Here is a 12,515-nt window from a genome sequence, read left to right as displayed (position 1 = left end):
TTTCATCATATCCCACCGTATCCCGTTTCATCCCTAAAACTAAGCACAGACCTATTTCACTGACATGAGTGTGGACACAGCAGGAATATGTGCAAGACTGGATCTGCCTTCAGAGCCAGAATTTGTCCTCATTTCTCTGCAGCTAAATTAAAGGTGGGGAAGCTGGACTGGGAGGACACCAACAGTTGCCAGAGGAGAAATTTTGAATTCTCCATTTATTTATTTATATGAAAAAATATTTGGGGCAGGTAACACTCATTCCTCAGCTTTTGCTGAGCCCAGAGGCTCATCAAGACTCTTAAGCTTTACTGCAATACAGAAAAACAACTCTGCGCACAATGTCTACAAACAACAGAACTTCATTGTGTACATGTTGCTAACACACCTTCATACATTTTACCCCTCACTACTAAAATGATTTAATCATTGCTCGGGTCATAGCTCTACTGTTCTGCTCCCCAGAACTGTAAAGGTCTCCTACTCCAGCAGTGAGGTATCAGTTCTCAGAAATGAAAGGTCGGCACTTTGAAGACCAAAATTAAAGTTACTGATATATTCCTGAGTATATAAAAAAGGGGATTTTATCATTTGCTGAATTTGTGGTGACAAAAAGAGGAACCACCAGGGAACTGTTGAAGGTTGTCTCTAATAGAATTCACAAAGCAATCGGCAATGATGCCTGAATGTACATATGTTTGGAGCGAACATTGTGGGTATAACCTTCTAGGCACTGGAACTGAAATGAATCTTGGAGTAATGCAAGAGATGTAAACCACACCAAGCTTTAAAAAATAGACTAAATACAAAATCAGCTTGTTTCAAAGTTAAACACCAATGTCATCAGCTCAGATTTTGTGGGGGCTTAGCCCCAGAAGCAGAAAGATCCATCAGTCCACAGATTCATTTCCCAGGAGAGTGGTGGAAAATGGCTTTGTTGGCTCATTTAAAATTAGCTTGGGTACAGCAGTTATGAATATACTGTGCAGAAAATTGTGCACTGAATTATAAGCAAATAGGTTGCTATGATTTGATGCTATTTTAATAGCTGGTGATTAAACAAATGAATGCTATTTGGTCGTGCCTGATTTGCCAAATGGTTCCTATCTTCTACCATCCAACCAGTTGTAAAGTAGTGCCCCATACAACCAAGCACTGTTACTATATTGAACTCTAATAAAAAAAAAAATTTAGAGGAATATTATCACATTGTGAGGTATATAGTTCTATCAATTCCAGCACTGATCTTCTTGAGCCGACTGAGGGAAGAGCATTTTCTAGCAAGCTGTACTCAGGGCTTGCCTTTGATGTGAAGTTGAGGTCCTTGAGGTCTTCTTCAAAAACACTGCGACATTTCGATTGCATACATGCCTAGAGTTTCTCATTCACCCCAAAAGCACCTACTGAGAAAAACCCACATTAATATGCCACTAGTTCATGTGGACAAATCTCTTCCTTGCCTCAGTTATCAAGAATATTCCATCTGACAAAGCCAAGAACTTGCCCATATTCCCATAGCATCTCAGTTTTCTATGCAGTGGTTTTCTTCTGGAGGACTGCTGAGTGTTTGGGGATTTTTATTACTAAAGTGTTTGAAACTGAACACATACAAATGGCAATGCACTACTAATGTTAAACTAGAAGTAGAATAGGAATTTCTGGTTTTTTGTCCAGTCCAAAATGGGTTTATTTTGTGTCCACCATCACTGTAGGCAGAGATCCTTTCCCAGACATGCTTACTGCATTGGTGGCCCTGAGAGGTTCATCCTTGCTCTCCAGTGGAGTTTGCTCCAAGATGATGGATGTGAGAGCTGTGAGGTCTCAGACCAGCCGGGGTAAATGAGCTTAGCAAAGATGCTGCTGCCCAGCCCAGCAAAAAAGCTTCTGCATTTCAATGACAGCAGCTACAGCAGAGCTCATCCTGCCTTGTGTAACAAACTGGGGAGATGCATTACTGAGCCCACTTGATAATTTTATGGCTAAATCTTGTTTTATCTATATTGCTTGGACTTTTGCCTTTTTGTTATTTTTTTAACAGGAGTTATTTTTATGAGAGAACAGTAATTGGCAGCTCAGTGCTGACAGAAGTATGTCTCAGGTGTACAGGGCCAATGCCTCGTTGTGTCCCCTCAGGGTGCATTAATTAGCACTGCTGCACTGGCTCCTGTCGCTGCCCAGTTCTAGCTAATGCCAGAGGTTAAACCGTCTCCTGCCTGTGTCACCAATTTAGACTCAGAATAGCTCTTCACATACACAATGCACATTAGTGTTGCTCTAATCAGGGTGCTGATACTGAACAAATGAATTTCTGAGTGATACTTCAAAGGTTTGCTGTTGCTCCAGCATTAGTTTTGGTTTATGTTACTATTTTTTAGCTAGTCACTTACTCTGTACCACACCTCCAAAAAAGGAAACAAAAACCCCAACATTTAATGTAAAAAATTCTACTGCCTTGAAAAGTGAATTTTAAAAAAAAGCTTGAGACTTTTTTAATCAGTAATTTTCATCTTCTTAGTTAAATTTCTCCAAGTCCTTTACAAATTACTCAGACCCTGTGTAAATCATGCCTTAGCATGTATATTGTTCTCTGCTGATGGTTGGGAAACTTCTTGTGTACCTTAAAAAAAAGTCCAGGTTAAAATGCTTTGCTGAATTGCACAAAACAGCAGAATAATTTTTATCCCTTTTTTATGAAAGATGAAATGGGGTCATGGAAGGTTTTAATGTTGATGCCATCAGAAGACTCCCCAAATTGTGGTTTCTTCCACGTTTTGGGACTGAATGGCAGAGGCAGTGATCAATACCTCCACCTTGTGCTCCTGCAGCCAGACAGTGCTTCCTTCTCCTCCAGACAAGCCCCGTTCCTGCCTTATCAGAGACATTTGCATTTCGTTTCTCTGTTACACGAGGTACTGCCTTGCGTGGCTGCACAAAGAGGGGCTTTGTCTCTTCACTAAAGGCAGACAAATAACCAGCTACTGAAACTGGAAAGGAAAGGAATAACGTGACGAAATGCCACATTGCTGGAATGCTTCTGCTCAGGAGTGCCTGCACAGATGGAGCAGAGCCTTGTCACCAGTGACCTTGCTCGCTCTTCCGCACCAGTTGCATTTTTCCAAGTTCCTTACTCCTACTGCAGCTCCGGACCTTCCCTTCTCTGCGGTATTACAACTTGCCAGCACTCATCTCTGAAAGGGAAGCCTTGAGCAAATAATTTAAAAGGAAACAAAACATATCACAGAGGGAAATTATAGCATGTTGATGTGCCAAATCAGACTATCTCTGTGTTGTTGCAGCATGATTGTATCACCTGCCCTGCAGTGACTGGCAATTTCACCTGTCTCATCATTGCAGACAGATGCTACAGTGCCACCAAACCACAGTATTGAATCACCTGGTCCTCTGCAGCAGTAAAATCAGCCATTCATAACGGGACTGTTTTAATGTAACATTTGTAAAAAATTTGGATTAGATAACTATTTATAATTTTTGAGTCATTAACTACAGCAAACACAAATCCAGATGACAAAACAGATTATAAGACACACAGACTATTGGGAGTTTATTGACATCTCCCAAAACCTCAGCTAAGCAAGCTTCTGTGACCTGCACTGGCAGAAGAAACACAGTGAATGAGCTGACAAAGGTGTGAGAGCACTGAGGAGCTCAGGATGTACTTTCTGCTTATTATCCTGTACTGATGCTTACACTGCCTCGATATTATCTGTGTTGACATTTGCAACCTCACCTGACTCACACCAGTACAACATGTCGCTGCTTGCACTGATAAATCCTTTCAATCCATTTCTATTCTCCTGTTCATCCTCTCCCTTCTCTTCCATCGAGCTTGGTGTCTGGGATCTGTGTTTGGCACTGACAGCAAGGCTGGATGATATTTCTTCCCGTTGGGTTGCAGCAGGGGAAGGGTGAGATGCCATCACAGGGGTTTGTGACAAGTCCTCAGTTATGAGCACACCAGCAGAGGAAAGGGCTGCAGCCCCTGACCCCATCAGCGCTGGCACGCTCCAGTGCTACTGAGCCACCATTCATAATCACCTGTGCTCACCAGGGCACTTCCAGGGCTGCTCTACATCCCTGCGCTGTGCCTCACCTCTGGCAGGTAGCAATGAATACAAATAGCTCTGAATACACAGACTGAACAGCCTTACAGCAGGAGAGCATCTGCACGGGGAACTCAGCACTCAGCCCCCTGTGCCCTGCCCAGCCAGGCAGGAGACACAACATGTCACACCAAGTCCCCAGTATGCCTCATTTTTGCTCCAAGAGCCTCTTTAAAAGTCAGATTAAAAAGCATCAAGACAGGAGAATTATTCTCTAACATTTAGCCCTTTCTTAACCAGGTAAACTACTTCAGCCTGCAGCATAATCAGAGGCCATGGGATCACACAAATTGTAATTAACTTGCTGAATTAGGTCAGGACTGTGTGTATTGCAGAGCAGGGGTACTCTGTCTTTAATGATTTCAAATATTTTGAGAAGCAAACTGAAAACACTTAGTCAAATTAAGTGTTTTCTTTAAGCTGTCAGCATTGCGAGCACTGCCAAGATGAACAGGATAAATTGGATTAGATGCAGTCTATATGCTTCGAATCCTAATGGCAAGGGATCCAAAATGTAAAGTAGTGCACAAAGGCAAAGCAAATATTATATTATTGTCTGTAAAGCAGCAGATCTCAGTTTACTGATTAATCAGATAGTTTGAAAATAGCATGACTCATCTCCAGAGAAGCTGAGCATTGCTGCTGGCTCCCATGCAACCCAGCTTGTGACAGTCTCACTGCTAAATGATGGGTCTTACAGCTGGGCAAACAGCACAATTTTGGTTCTGCCCAGGGTAAATTCTGTCACTGCAGGCTGGCCTGAAACAATTCAGGCTTAAATATAATGCTTCTGATGATGCTGTTATTTTATCTCTGTGCTTGGTTTGACTTTGTCTTTCTGGATCTTCTTGCATGTTTTTTACAATGAGGGTGGGGAAGCCTTGGCACGGCTTTTCCAGAGTAGCTGCCCCTGGAAGTGTTCAAGGCCAGGTCAGAGGGGGCTCTGGGCAGCCTGGTCTAGTGGAAGGTGTCCCTGTCCATGCAGGGGCGTTGAACTAGATGACCTTTAAAGGTTCCTTTCAACCCAAACTATTCTATGGTTCTCTGTCCACATGTCTGCCCAGTACTCTGCAACAGGTAGTGCTTAATTCATACTGGAAATTCATGATTGATTGGAGATATGAGCACTAAGCACCTCAGAGTTAAGGCTAAATGGTCTCCAGGTTGCCTTCTTTACCCCACTCCTCATCCACCAGCTCCTAAAATAAAGCAGAGAAAACCTGGCCAATGTCTTGGAAGATGAGTCTATGGCAAAATCAGGAATAAATCCCAAATAAGCCATTTACTTCAGCCATATGAATACAAATATCAAACAAGTGTATCTAAAACATCAACAAATTATGATAAGTAGCTAAAACACAGAAGTTGTCATCACCATGTCTGGACAGAATTTTGACAAGTCCTCAGATAAATCTTCTCCATCTCCCTTTTCCACGGTATGTTGGTATTTTGAACAGAAATTCTCAAGTCAAAAGACATACATCAATTTTTAGTTCTAGGAAAAAAAATAAAACCAAACTAGACATACAAAGCAGATGCTTTTCGCTAAAGCTTTTTTACATAAAAGTCTATTCTCTCATCACAAAGTTGGTTCAAACATTTTCTGTACAGTTATAAACAGTAGCAGTAAAAATGGTTCCCAGTGGAGAGAGACTACAGGTGCATGTTACATCTGTTCACCTGACAGTGTACAAATCCTTTAAAAATCATAAAAATCTTTTGTTTGGTTAGGGAGGCCCACCAAGTATTAGAGAGGGATCAGCTTCAAAGTTCAGCTTTAAAAACGTATTGTAGTAAAATAAAAAATATCAGTTATGTAAGGAAAGATGTTTAAATGTAGGATTCAATCCTATAGGGTCGGTAGGTCCCAGTGCTGTACCAAAGTGACTTTTTTCTATGTCCCAAATCAACTCCATCTTCAAGAAAATTGTAATAAAAATAGCTCTAAGAATACCGAAGGGATCTCATGGGATAGATTTAAGAGGATTCAAGGGGCAAATACCCAGCTTCCAGAAATGCTCACTGCATCTGATCTCAAGGTAGATATTTGTTATTTAACAGCAATTAGGAGGCATCCAATTGTAGAAGACCTGGCAATAGGAGGAGTATTCAGAGGGACACTACAACACTTGCAGTCATTAGAAAGTCCTCTCTGCCTACAAGATGAGCATCTGCTGCTGGGAGAAAGGGCAAAGCAGCAAGGAAAATTCATTCCTATCTCAGAAGGTGAGGCCATTGGAGGTGGGGAAAAGTAGGTAGAAAAGGAGAGAAGCAGGAGTTAAACTTGAAAAAAAGATGGATATGTTGAAATAGAGCTCTTCTCTATGCCAGTGACTTGAGCAGTGATCTGAGTTTGATAATAAATTTGATATCTGTGCTACAGCAGAGGAGTTGCTGTAACAGAGAACTGAATGATTGAAGGTCTGGGCATGGAGACATCTCCTAATACATCTCCAAAGACATCTCCAGAATATCAACAAACAAGTTGTTCATTTTTTTCTCCCTCATATAATGAATACATTTTACGAGACGATTGTCTTTTAATGATCTTTCATTTCTCCAAACATGCAAGAGAAGAGGAGCAGGGAGAAACTGTGTCATGTTCCTGTGTGTATTTTAGCATGAAGTAAAGCCAGGAAAGTTGCATAGCAAAGAAATTGCCCAGAAAAATACAACATTTAAATAATGGCACTGCTTAAGAAAGATAATTGGGCAACCTGAGTTGAAAGAACTTATTACAGGTAATTCAGTGCAGCAGAGGGCTCTAGAGTGCAGCACCAAATATCAAAATTGTTTGAAATCACTCCCCAAAAAGACTATTATGTATTTGTTTAGAACATTTGTGCCATAAGTGGTAGAATTATGTCACGGCAGTGTTGAGTGTGCAAGCCTAGCAAAACCAAGGTGTGCAAATGCAAGCACTTGACCCCCAGAGAGGAGCACTTCTGCAACACAAACTCCTGACTTATAAGTCTCAGACGAAAAGAATACTTACTATGCTCCTAATTACTCTGTGAGACTACTAAATGCTGTGTTTGTAGTAATGATCAAGGAAGAAGTAGGATTAACATTTAAATAGAGCAGCTTGTATTCTGATTTTCCATTCTAAATGGGTGCCAAAAGTCACAACTGAAATTAAGACAATCTTTTATTGAACTTACTTTAATAAATTTTTAAAAATAGTATTAAAGCAGTAACTTTTGGCCAAATTTATATAGAAAGACCACTTATTGAAGAGGATGATGTGACCCAAAATACTGGTCTTAGAAGGGATAAAAATCAGCTTTTGACAACCATAGCTGCTTCTGCAGCTGCAGGGAGAACATTTTCTTCATGTCAATTTATATTTCATTTCCTTCAGCTCAATAGCTGATTCATTCAAGTTCAGACACTGATGAGGAGTTGAGACACAGGAATGTTTATTTTCTCTCTTGCAAATGATGAGAGCAGACCAGCACTACAGCACGATCCACTACATCTAAATCCTCATGGGACAAATGGTGAAAAAAATATCAGATTGATTAACTAAGGGTATTTTTCCTTTGTCAATAATTTATCAAGTTTAAAAAAAACAAGAGATTTACCTTTATTTTCTGATACATCTCGTAAACTGCACACAATCTGAGCTAGCAAATAAAATGCCTTCATAAAGCATGTGTTTGTGATTTCGCTTGAATTACAATTTTCATCTGAAGTGCTCTGTCAGGAATCAGAAATTAAAAACATCACTTTAATTGAAAAGACCAAGCAGCATATTCTGAGAAAATGCAGAGCAGACAGGGACATGTAGAATTCCTGATCACAATGGAGAAGCAACAGAGGCTCTGCAGCTTTCACAGGTACCAGTGATTTAAATTGCACCTCTTTGCTCAATCCCCTTTGGCTGAGCTGGAATTTGAGCTTTTTAGAGCAAAGTATGAGATGATTTATTAAAAGGAAGCTGTTGCCTCCCAGTATCTTCTCTACAGACCTAGACAGCTTCCTAATATGTATTAAGTTACATTATTATGTGTAAATGCAGTGCTTTACCCACCTGTTTCTCACAAACGAGCACCAAATGTCCTGTCCTGCTGGTGAAAACTGAGACTGAACCTCTCCCAAGAAACACAGCTCTGTGCTGCAAATGCAGAACAAGTTTTAAAAGATACTATTTAAATCAAACCCGAGACACCTGACAATTTAACTGATTTTTGATTCAATTAATTCTTATAATTATGGAAGGGGAAAAAAGAGAGAAGGAGGGTTCAAACATTGCCACTAAGATGAAAAGTCCATCCTACCAGTTTGCACATGGGAGAAGGATCTCCAGATTGGAAAATTGATGCACCATGACTCATGTCCTTTGTGTCACCCCACGAGTCAGTGCCTGGGGAGCCACGTTCGTCAGCTTCATGTGACACCTTCAGGAAGGAAAGATAAGGGAGAGTTTATTTCAAGGTGTAAGTGAAAATTAAACAAAAATACAATTTATCTTCACATGCTATCAATAAGCTCTGCCCTCCACACAACAGCAGTGTGGGACCTGAGTTACAAACAAGTCATCTCGACTGGAACCCCTAAGGAGACACCATATTTCGGGCTATTTATACTCAGAGAGCTTTATTTGATTACCACGGTCAATCGATCAGTACCTGTTTGTATCTCTCTGGTGTACAAAAGCCTGTCAGGAAGTAGACAGCACACTAATTTCACATTATTAAACATGCTCACCTGTGGTTTCTAGTCATGCTCAATTTTATTTCCAGTCATGTTGAATTTTATTACCTGATCTTTTTTTTTTTTTCTTATCAGTCAAGATAAAGATACTGTATTGTCAAGTGAGAGTCAATTTTCCAGAGAGAATTCCAGTTTTTCATTGCATTTTCAGGGTTCATGGATAGCTAAAAAAATGAAATAGTTCATCAAAAGACCTAAACATTTGGAAAAAGTATTTCAAGAGACTTAAAATTTAGGTGTTGAACACTTATGTTGTTGTTTGCAACAGTCCATCTGGTCAGTCCGTGGTCATCATGAACACCATGGCTCTGCACTCCCACCAGAAAAAGAAAACCTCATAAGGAAATCAATGGGGATTCAGCTTCACCAAATGCCTGAACCCACAGAGAAGAATGTGAACACAAACCATCCATAAAAAACATATTCAAAAGTATTTCTGTTATCACCAAAAAACCTGTTGTGTATTCCTGGTCTGAAATAGATTTTTGCATGAGCTGGAATTGTGCCCTGCCACACTCCCCATTCCCTGAGTCCTCACATGGCACACTGGAGCAGGGACCACTTTGCGATCCTACAAATGATATCCTGGTTATAAATAGCATTAATTAAAGAATCAGAGTCATGGCATGCAACCAAGCATCACTGATTACTCTGGTCCTGCATGTCTGCTCAGAGTAAAAACTCTCCTGAATAATCCAGACTTCAAATACAACCTATATGAAGAGGTGCATTAAAAAAATCCCAGCAAGATGAAATGGTTTATGAGGATAGCAGCAGGAATTTTTCTGTGTGCAGATAATTCCAAAAAGTCTGCACTTAAAGAAAATAATGAGGAATGGCCAAAAAGAAAACACCCCTCTTATTTCTACCTTCTAACTCCCAGTCCTTCAAAGGCTTGGACTTATGGTTCACTTCTATAAGTGGGGCTTTTCAAATTGCTGTATTCTGCCCCAAATCCTGCAGGCAGCCGTTCCTGCTGGCAGGTTTCCAGCAGCCCCACGTAGGGAAGGGTCTGAGCTTTACCACTGACTGGTCACCAGCTGAAGCTTGGGCCATATGAATGGGGCCCCTTCTGACAGTCTTATTAACACAAATGATTTTTATTCTGCATGCCTGGGTAAGCCATGGGCACATGCCTGCAAGATCAAGGCCTCAGTCATTAATAACTTGGGCAATCGCTTCACCTAAAGCCACACTCTGTCTACACAGAAATCTTTCCGGGAATCTGGTAAAAAGATTGATGAAAATTAAACATCTACTTAGTGAAGCTGAAGTAACCAATATATGATTAATACTTTCCAATTATATTTCAGTACAGTACATTGCTGAGTTTGTTATTACCTGCACTCTTAACACTCCATCTGCAGTGTTAAATCCATCTGTTGCTGAAAATATGACTATATCTTCAAGGGTTTCTGAATCATCATGCTGGTACCTTTTAACATAATTATAATGAAGAGCGATATTCATTATCCAGCGGAAATTAGAAACCTATAAATATGAGGGTAGGGGAGCAAGGGAAGAGCTGAGGTCCAGCATTGCCCACTGTCTCAATTGATCATGTTGGCTGCTCCCACTTGAAATATTGCTCTGGGCTCTGGATTTAGCATCACCAGTTGCACTGTTTTCACTGGTGTTTTGCTAACATCTCCTGTGGAGACCTGGTCCCTCAGCTTTATTCTGCCAGGTGGAGGTGGGCAAGAGAAATGGCTTCATGACTGACACCCTCATCAGCGTGTGGAGACAGCACAGACCTAAGAGTGTGTCCTGTGGCCAGAGCTTCTGATGGGGCAGGATTTCAAACCTTGGGAATTGCTCACCTGTCCAAGGAGGAATGGCTGTGCTCAACCAGGTGTCCTTAGCACTGGGTTGTCACCTGCTGAAATGGCAAGAGAAAACTTCTGGTCATCCCTACCTTTAAGAAAGATCTAAAGCAGAGGGTGCTATTTCTAATGTTCTCAGTTAAATTATCGGAATAAATACATCATATTTTTGTGCATATCTCTTAGATGTTAAAGAAACCCCCTGTCTAATACAGCAACAGCTGGTTTAAATGTGCCTGCAGGTAACAGAAGGCAAAGCTTATGCCACAGTCTTCCCTGAACTCTTCTCCCCTCCACTTCCTTTTCTCTGTCCTGTTAGGATTTGTCCTCACAAAATCATAAGGTTAGTTTGAAACCATTTCTTAAAAAATATAAATTTTCAGACACCATTACACAGTTATGGATAAGATACAGGCTTCACTTCCCCCCAAATCCCGCAGCAGAGGGTTTATTTTTGAAACTCTGGGTAGTAACTAGCTATGGAGAATTTTACAGGAAGAACTCAAACTAACTGATTTTAAAAGCCTGCAAACAAATCTCCTTCCACCTTGGCGAGTCCCTACAGGTCAATGAAACTGGAGAGAGGAGGTTTATTAACTAGAAAAACTTTCAGATTCTCATGGGAACATGAAGCAGGGTTTTACTTTACTGCATTTGGCAGGGACCCCACTAGGATCAACCATTCCTCCAGTGCCCCTGCCTGCAGTTTGGGACTGCCAGGGTTCTCTGATGCTCAGCAGGTGTCTCTGTGCTTTTGGAATGGGAGGAGTCTCCCTCTCCCAGGTTCTGTCCCGCAGATTTCAAAGTTTGAACTGCATGTCAGCTGATCCAATGACTCTGCAAGTGCCTGTTTTGGAGTTTAACAGGATTGCCTGGAGTCCAGCTCTGATGAAAAGCTTGTACTGAAAGGGAAGCAGTGTCCAACTTGCAAGACTACAATGTGATGAAAGAACATTCAAACTACCAGGAGAGACATTTGTGTCCTGCACAATCAAAGTAGTGAACAGAAAATAGTGTAACAATATATTTTTTCCCATCATCCCAGTGATAAAGGACAGCCCATTCCATTGAGTAAAACAGCAAGCAGCTAATGGGCAGTTTAGTTCATCTTTCTTGGCCTCCAGCTCCAGGGAGGATGAAAAACTTTCTAATCTATCTGCTCCAGGAAGGCTTTATGCTTCTACATTCCAGCACTGCCATCCTCTATCAGATAATGGGGATAGCATGGGGCCCTGAGGAAACCACAGAATGTCCACAGGGCATGAGCTTAAAAAGGTTATCTTCTTTGTAAGAGAAATTCCTGTCACCTGGTGTGAGAGAGGGACAAAAAATACAAGAAGGTCAAGGGTACCTGTCTGTGCAAGGCTGTTGGGTCACAAGTGAAGCTGCTCTGCCTTCTCAGCAAGAGAGGGCAGAAATGTTTTCCTCTTTGACCTCACAACCAGGGGATAAGTGGAGTGTTATCCCAATTTGGTGGTTTTCGAGGCTCACAGATTTCTGTAACCAATCTTTCTTCTATCTAAAAGAAATCCACAGGGTTAATAGCTAGAGGCACAGAGCTAAAATGTGATTTTGAGAAAAACAAGAACAAGACAACGCAGTATTTCTACAGGAGAGAAAATGGGCTCGGAGTTTTAAAAATATCCTTCAAAAAAAAACATAGCAATTAAAACTACTGAGCTTACTGAAGAAGCTTCAGTATTGCTTTTCTCTTACCAAGCTTTTATTGCTATTCTTTGGAGTATAATTGGTGATTATTTTCTATGTGGAATCTGACACAAATCTTACAAGTTACTAAAGGTACTTGAAAAAAGAAACAGAATAGGTTGTTTTATTTCTCTTCATAAACAATTTGCTG

The 12,515-nt window shown here is 40.9% G+C and overlaps 1 long non-coding RNA gene across 2 annotated transcripts; it reads right to left on the bottom strand.

Annotated features, from left to right (window-relative positions):
* Window positions 1–8,069: 8,069 nt before the first annotated feature.
* Window positions 8,070–12,265, bottom strand: LOC146433637 (uncharacterized). 2 transcript variants are annotated; one of them, XR_014853601.1, is made up of 5 exons: window positions 12,009–12,265; window positions 10,655–10,713; window positions 10,176–10,269; window positions 8,399–8,518; window positions 8,070–8,235 (listed from the first exon to the last, which is right to left on the bottom strand). It is a non-coding gene; the product is annotated as an uncharacterized LOC146433637 (long non-coding RNA). The 2 variants fall into 2 exon arrangements; XR_014853602.1 differs by having other exon boundaries at window positions 10,655–10,710.
* Between the last annotated feature and the right edge of the window lie 250 nt (window positions 12,266–12,515).

This window comes from Lichenostomus cassidix, chromosome 8 (genome assembly GCF_008360975.1).
Source record: "Lichenostomus cassidix isolate B80296 chromosome 8, HeHo_3.0, whole genome shotgun sequence".
Lineage (NCBI taxonomy): Eukaryota > Metazoa > Chordata > Aves > Passeriformes > Meliphagidae > Lichenostomus > Lichenostomus cassidix.
The sequence above is the reverse complement of the archived record's forward strand: the minus strand, read 5'-3'. Positions and strand labels throughout refer to the sequence as shown.